Genomic DNA, 8,647 nt, shown 5'->3' with positions numbered 1-8,647 from the left:
TAGCGGGGTTGTATATTGTAGCATCCCGGAAGAGTCAGTGTTGCAATGGGTTCTGGGTATTTATTCTGTTGTGTTTATGTTGTGTTATGGTGCGGATGTTCTCCCAAAATGTGTTTGTCATCCTTGTTTGGTGTGGGTTCACAGTGTGGCGCATATTTGTAACAGTGTTAAGGTTGTTTATACGGCCACCGTCAGTGTGACCTGTATGGCTGTTGATCAAGTATGTCTTGATCGACTATCAACTCGTTCTCAAGAATGTTGCTATAAGCGCACACCTTCAAAATTTGTTTTAGTTTAAACCCCTTCTTAACCCTGTACGTACATTGAAAATACACGCAACCCTGACTCAAAACGCCGGAAATTAGAGGCATTTAAGAAACCCCGCCCGGACAGTCCCGCAAAAGAAGACATGTCCGGGGAAAAGAGGACGTATGGTCAGTCTACTCTAGTGGTCATCCGTGTCCTGAATATGGAAAAAGAAAGTGAAAGACCGTCAATCAGCAGCCAAGTCGGACAACACTAACAACTCCGTGGTGATTACCCTCACATCTAAAAGGTATAACTGAATAAACCTCTTGAGTGAAAGTTAAAACGTTTTCAACAAGATTCCATTCAACCTTTTTCTGGGTTTCCTTTTTTCCTACTTCCTTGTCTTTCTTTCCGTCTCACCCCGGCGGTGACCCGCAGCAACCCCCAGTCTAATGACCGCCACAGTTTGACACCCATTAAAGGCGGTCAATTAACCAGACGGCCCCGAGTCACTTTCATTAGCCGACTTGTAAAAGCTTTATTTCAAACAGACAAGACTTGGGTGTACCTTGAGTGCTTGGAGGTCTGCGTGGTTTTACTACCCAGGAGTAGAACAGCCTCGGAGAGTAATTAGTTTTGTTTGTTATTTGTTTTGTTGAACTGGATTGTGCTGCTGTTTTAGAGAAACAAACTTAAACGGTGGGAAAAAAGAAAAAAAAAGAAGAAAAGCGAGTGAAATTGCTGAACGGAGCTCGGAAAATGAGATCTCATGAGAGCGAAGATGAAAAACAGAGCCATCTGCGCCGAGGGTTGGCTCTCTGAAGACAATCTGCTCTCCTTTCAATCCTTTGTATCACTCCTATACAAGTAAATTATGACTTTTTTTTTTTTGTATTCTAGTGCACAAATGTTTTTCCCATCGTGGATGCTGGTGTGCTGCTGCTGCTGCTGCTACGTATCTGCTTTGAGGTGGAAAAAAAAAAAAAGTCAGTCCTGAGGCCTCTAAAGTCATCAGCCTGTGAAGGTTAAGTTGGATTCATAGAGAGACAAGGCAGATTGGCACGGAAATGGAATCTGCTGTCTCCGAGCCAAACGTCCAGACCGACTGGCTGCCCTCGTCCCGTTCCAAGTTCATCGTCTCATCACGCCGTCCTCTTGCTGCTTTTCAGCCACGTCGGCGTCCAGGCTGCACGGGAATGAAAGCAGGGTTGTTCCTGAAACAGGCCTCGCTTAATAATTACGCGGCAGAACAATGTCGGCATGAACACGCATCCAGCTGTCAGTGCATCTAGGAACCATCTGCTCAAAGCGGCGCTCGTTGCTCGGTTTGCATATGGTGGATTTAGCCCGGAGACATTTTGATTTCATAACGAAACAAGAGAGGCACTAATTGAGCTTATGGAGACAGAAGCGAGTGCGGCGGAGTGGGGTTTGTCGAAATGTTTATCGCACGTAATCTTTACGAGACGCGTTAAGTGAGATGGTGTGAGCCTGGACTAAAATCATGCGCGCGTGTGTGAGTGTGTGTGTGCACGTGCGTGTGTGTGTGTGTGTGTGTGTTGAGCTGTTGTATGTTACGAGCGCGCTTTTGATATGAATGAGTGCAGTGAGGCGTGAGATGAATATGTGCCTGCTGAAATGGAAAAAGTCCTTGTACTTCTTGTGTGCTTCTTCTGAGTTTCTCTGCATGCGTGTGTGTGTGCGTGTGTGTGCGTGTGTGCGTGTGTGTGTGTGTGTGTGTGTGTGTGTGTGTGTGCGTGTGTGTGATTATTGGACTGAAATGAGTCCCTGCCCTTCATGAATATTCAGCCACCCCCCCATCCTCTCCCCCCCCCCCCCCAGCCCCACCATGTTCGACTGATGTCAGCTTCTTGCATGTGTGTGAAAAGTAGTCACCCTGGCAACCGTGCATGCTCCCCCAAAGCTGTTGTTATTGCTGCAAAAATGTGCACCGTAGTTGATTCAGCAGAGGGAGAGAGAGAGAGAGAGAGAGAGAGAGAGAGAAGGACCAAAACAGCCAATCTCATGTGGCGCCCTTTAAAGTGGGGCAGCCCCCGGGGTCACATGTTTAGGTCAGTCACCCAAGCGAGGCGTGGTCTAATGCGAGATGACAAGTGGCCTGGCTGGTGATCTCGACTGCTCTTCTCGCAACTTCCCTTTATTGCCACTTCTTAGCTTTGTCACGTGCACAAGCACGCACGCTCACCTTCACGCACTCGCCGGTCCCTCAGCAGTCGCCATTGCTGCCCCCGCAGATGTTACAGCCAGTATTCAGGTCAGTTTATTTTGCAGATGGGTGGTCAGTGGCGCTTGTGTGTTGGCTCGGGTTTCCAGGCATTGATACAATGGGTCGCTGGGCTCTGGGGCCACCCTGGAGCACAGCGCTCTATTATCAAAACAGACTAACCGATACCGTGTTAACGCAAGGCTTGGGAGTTTCAGGCCGCGGTGAAAATATGGGGCAGAGATGAATGTTGTTCCATGCCCTACTTCTTCATTATGGAACATTTTTATTTTCCACTGCATCTGTTCTTGCCACTGCACTCTATCATTTATTTGTATTTATTGGTAAATATTTTCATGTCATGTTAGACATGCTTTTAATCACAATCAAAGGCCTACTGAAACCCACTACTACCGACCACGCAGTCTGATAGTTTATATATCAATGATGAAATATTAACATTGCAACACATGCCAAAACGGCCTTTTTAGTTTACTAAATTGCAATTTTAAATTTCGCGCGAATTATCCTGCTGAAAACATCGCGGTATGATGACGCGTGCGCGTGACGTCACGGATTGTAGCGGACATTTTGTTCCAGCAGCGATCCCAGCTATAAGTCGTCTGCTTTAATCGCATAATTACACAGTTTTCTGGTCATCTGTGTTGCTGAATCTTTTGCAATTTGTTCAATTAATAATGGAGACGTCAAAGAAGAAAGATGTAGGTGGGAAGCGGTGTATTGCGGCCGCCTTTAGCAACACAAACACAGCCGGTCTTTCCTTGTTTCCTTATTTACATTCCCGAAAGATGACGGTGAAGTTTTACTATGGAACAGAGCGGTCAGGCGAACATGGTTCCCTACCACATGTCAACCAACAGGTTTTGGTGTGAAAATAGTGGTAATAAGTCGGCTCTAACCGTAGACATGAGCGGAGAGCTTGCGTCATTTCTCCTGCAGCTGCTGACTCTCTTACCTCCTCCCACCGGCCGCCCTCCACCGTCGGATGCTTACACCGTGGAGGGGGGGGGGGATCTCAGCCCGGCTGCTTTCGCCTCGTCGAGAAACGTGGCTTCCCTCGGAGACACTGGCGGTCACCACACCCGTTGCCACACCCCTTCGACTTTCAGGTTGTACAGGTACGACCATATAATCTCACTAAAACACTTTTTATATATATATATATATATATATATATATATATATATATATATATATATATATATACAAAGCCCGGCCCCCAGCCAAATTGTTTTAACCTAATATATATATTATATATATATATATATACAAAGCCCGGCCCCCAGCCAAATTGTTTCAACCCAATGTGGCCCCCAAGTCAAAAAGTTTGGGGACCTCTGTCCTATAAAAAAGAAAGCAACAGTTGCTTGTCTCTGGATCATTCCAGAATGTCGCATTGGATGTCTTTGGCGTGGTAAAAATAAATCCTGCTGTCTAGATTGCGCTTATTGTAGAAAAGGTGTCATAGATTATAGTTATGTGCTGCATATTCAACATGGCAACATAGTAAAACACCACAGGAAATGAGTGTCTCCATGGTGACAACCAGTAGTACAAACAAAATCATCATCAAAATAGAATAAAAGCACGATTGTGTACTTGTTATCAATTGTGAACACAGTCTTAGTAAAAACAGACACAACACACCCACTAATCAATCAATCAATCAATGTTTACTTATATAGCCCTAAATCACTATAGTATACGCAATGTTATAGTTTTAGCACTTGCTTGAGGTTAGGCCCTAAATGTGCAAAATGTATCAAAGTCCCCAATACATCCTTCCATTTTTCTGTAAGCGGCCCTCACTGGAAAAAGTTTGGACAGGCATTTTGCCAAGAGCAGCCCCTACATTTGCGTGGGATAGGCGCTGTGCGGTGGGCCCCTTCTGCGTGAATAGATGCATGCAAAATGTCAGTTAATAAATGACCGGGCTCTTCAGAGGAAATTTTACAGCAGAAGTATTCCTAGTCCCTGAACGCTTCACTGACCACTGTCCCATTGTCGGTGCAGAGTGTTGTGCTTGGTTGGAAAAATATTGTATTGGGTTTAAGGACGCAGCTAGCAATTATTTTAGTAATTGAGGATAGGCTCCAGCCACCCCCGCGACCAGGAGAGGGACAAACGGTAGAATATGGATGGATGGATGAATGGATGGAGTAATTTCACACCCACTTTTTAGGGAAAATAGTTGAAATAAACTGAGTTTTCTGCTTTTCTGTTTTTTGCTAACCTTAATTTTTTTTCCTAATAAATAAACATCATCAATATTGTCATTGCATTTTTAACATGTGTGCATGCCATCAGACTGTATAATGCATATGTTCATTTTGACTGTAAGTGTACTGCAAATGTATAATGTATTCATATTATTCACATGTGAATAATGCTGTATGATGGATTGTATTTATATTATTCACATGTGAATAATGCTGTATGATAGATTGTACTTATATTATTCACATGTGAATATTGCTGTATAATAAACTGCATTTATATTATTCACATGTGAATAATGCTGTATAATAGACTGTACTTATATTATTCACATGTAATTAATGCTGAATAATAGACTGTATTTATATAATTCACGGGTGAATAATGCTGTATAATAGACTGTATTTATAGTATTCACATGTAAAAAATACCTAAGTGTTTATTGTCTATTGTGAGCAAACTGTGGTGCTGAATTTCATTTCAATCAAAAAAGTATGTTTTATTCTATTCTATTCTCTTAATACAAAAAAAAAAAACTCTCCGCTGTTTTCCGCCACACACATCACGCCACCTCCACTGCAGCTGTGTAGACTCTATATTCCAGACTTAGGCGTTCCGTGCACTATGGATTTGACCATTTTTTATTTGTTACACTCATCAAATGATTAATCGCAGTAATGGAATATCAATCAAAGTTTTTTAATTAATTAAATTAATCAATTGTATTAATAAATTTTTGTAGCCCTAACTGGGATTCAAAATGTGCCAGAAATATTTACCACTTTGTTTTTCAATTTGCTATTTTGCACTAAGTGAAAAAAATAAGAATTCCATTTTAGTACAAAACATGCGTCAAATAAAATTCAACTTTAATTAAACATGAATTTAAAAAAATTAAAAAATCTCAAAATAAAGTTCTGCTTTGGGTTCCAGTTCGAACCAGGAGTGGTTCTGATTCTGCCAGAGTCGAAGCTAACCCAGAGGGAGCCGACCTGAGGACCTTACTAAACTATCCAATGTCTGCAGCGTTTATTTTTTTATTTTTTAGCCTTTTTGAGGCGGTAAAAGTGCCCATGAGATCTGCGGGGGTCCGCCTTAGCTGTGAAAAACCTTTTTGCACATAAAATCTATCCAACTCTAAAAGTCTTCAGCTAAACAAACCATTGTGCCAACACTTTACTGAAAACACAACGATACAAACTAGGCAAAGTATCATCCTTGGCGTGGGTCTGCATTGTAATAGCAAGGTGACTCTTTGCTGGTGTCAAACATGAAAAACACTTTGAGTGAGAGGAGGGAAATGAGAGAGTCAGTAGGAACGAAAGCTTCGAGGCATAATAGTGTAATTGGAAAATTGTGCAAATGCGTTTTGGAGTCATATTATATAAATGGGCAGCGGCGATAATGTCTACGATTGGAAGCATTGGCCTAATTGAGGGAAGGAGATGGAGGAGGAGATCGGCCATGCTGGTATGTGTGGACTCCAAAATTGGGTGTGGATGAGTTAGGGGGCTGGGGGGGGGGAATTGGATGGAAATGTGATGTGAGAGGGAGGGAGTCTGCTGCTCCATTTTAAAGGGGTGGGGTGCATGAATGCGGGGGAAAAATTCCTACTGTGGTTGCCACACCTTTAATGCAAAAGGGGAACGTACTTTTGGGGGGGAATTTTGCCAATCGTTTACAATCTTTATGGAAGACATGACGACAGATGTATTTTTTTTAATGATTTCTAACTCGTAAATAAAAGTCTGCTTACAACGGAGCCAATTGAAGGTCCTATATTCCACCCATAAAACCCAATAAAAACCATCCAAAAAGCGCCACCCCATTTACATATTACCCAAGTATTAGTGATATTGTTATTATAAGCGCTAAAGAAGACCAACTTGTTATAGTGGCGCCGTGATCACATGCTTGTGTGCCACTACTGACATCATTTAACTGGCGAGCTTCTTCCTCGCTTGCGGAAGTTTTATTGTTGACCATAAGTCATGCCCCTCCCCTGGATAGTAGAAGGATAAGGACGTATTCCGAGACCAGGAAATGGCGAGAACAACACGAAAAGACGTTTGGTTCCACCCTCCATTTTCTTTGCGAGGATTATGACTCAATATAACAAGACACTATCATTCGGCCTCCTAATGACAGCAGACATGGTACAGTAAGTGTTGTGATTATATTGGTTGGCTCTCAAGAAGTCTGCAGTGAGTAATAATCAGCGATGTTGTTGAAAAAAAGTGAATCTCATTATGCGTTTTTGAAATTATTGCACCCTGTATGCTTAAAATCAGCCAAATATTAAATAGTATAAATGTGCCTACTACTACTACATCCCATATACAGTCGTGGTCAAAAGTTTACATACACTTGTAAAGAACATAATGTCATGGCTATCTTGAGTTTCCAATCATTTCCACAACTATGATTTTTTTTGTGATAGAGTGATTGGAGCACATGCTAAAAAACAAAAATGTAGCTGTTTGGCCACAATACCCAGCAATATGTTTGGGGGAGAAAAGGTGAGGCCTATAATCCCAGGAACACCAAGCCTACCATCAAGCATAGTGGTGGTAGTATTATACTCCGGGCCTGTTTTGCTGCCAATGGAACTGGTGCTTTACAGAGAGTAAATGTGACAATGAAAAAGGTGGATTACCTCCAAATTCTTCAGGACAACCTAAAATCTCAAACCCGTAGGCTGGGTCTTGGGTGCAGTTGGGTGTTCCAACAGGACAAAGACCCCAAACACAAGTCCAAAATGGTAAAGGAATGGCTAAATCAGGCTAGAATTAAGGTTTTAAATTATCTTCCCGAAGTCCTGACTTAAACGTGTGGACAATGCTGAAGAAACAAGTACATATCAGAAAACCAACACATTTAGCTGAACTGCATCAATTTTGTCAAGAGGAGTGGTCAAAAATGCAACCAGAAGCTTGTGGATGGCTACCAAAAGCGCCTTTTTGCAGTGAAACTTGCCAAGGGACATGTAACCTAATATTAACATTGCTGTATGTATACTTTTGACCCAGCAGATTTGGTAACATTTTCAGAAGACCCATAATAAATTCATGAAACTTTACAAATGTTTTTTGTGACCAACAAGTATGTGCCCCAATCATTCTATCACAAAAAAATTAAGTTGTAGAAATTATTGGAAACTATAAACACCCATGACAGTATGTTCTTTACAAGTGTTTGTAAACTTTTGACCACGACTGTATTTACATAATGTTCACAAAAACCTTAATGAAGGTGGTTGAATGTGTTTTTATGGGCTTCATAGGCAGAATAAAACGACTCCTATAGGCATACTTGCCAACCTTGAGACCTCCGATTTCGGGAGGTGGGAGGTGAGGGGAGGGGGGGGGAGTATATTTACAGCTGTTGTGTGCGCAGTTGTGCACTGCACTCTCTAAAAACCGTATATGTTATTGTCACATATGCATGATTGATTGAAACTTTTATTAGTAGTTTGCACAGTTCAGTACATATTCTGTACAATTGACCACTAAATGGTAACACCCGAATAAGTTTTTCAACTTGTTTAAGTCGGGGTCCACGTTAATCAATTCATGGTACAAATATATACTATCAGTATAATGCAGTCATCAGACAGGTTAATCATCATAGTATATACATTGAATTATTTACATTATTTACAATCCGGGGGGTGGAATGAGGCGCTTTGGTTGATATCAGTACTTCAGTCATCAACCATTGCATCAACAAAGAAATGGACATTGAAAAAGTGTAGGTCGTACAGTAGGATATGTACAGCGAGCAGAGAAAATAGTGAGTTCAGATAGCATAAGAACAAGTGTATACATTAGAACTACATTTGATTATTTACATTAGGTTATTTACAATCCGGGGAGATGGGATGTGATTGGAAGAGGGTATTAGTAAAGGGTTGAAGTTGCCTGGAGGTGTTGCCTG

The sequence above is a fragment of the Nerophis ophidion genome, linkage group LG05 (genome assembly GCF_033978795.1).
Source record: "Nerophis ophidion isolate RoL-2023_Sa linkage group LG05, RoL_Noph_v1.0, whole genome shotgun sequence".
NCBI lineage: Eukaryota > Metazoa > Chordata > Actinopteri > Syngnathiformes > Syngnathidae > Nerophis > Nerophis ophidion.
The sequence above is the reverse complement of the archived record's forward strand: the minus strand, read 5'-3'. Positions refer to the sequence as shown.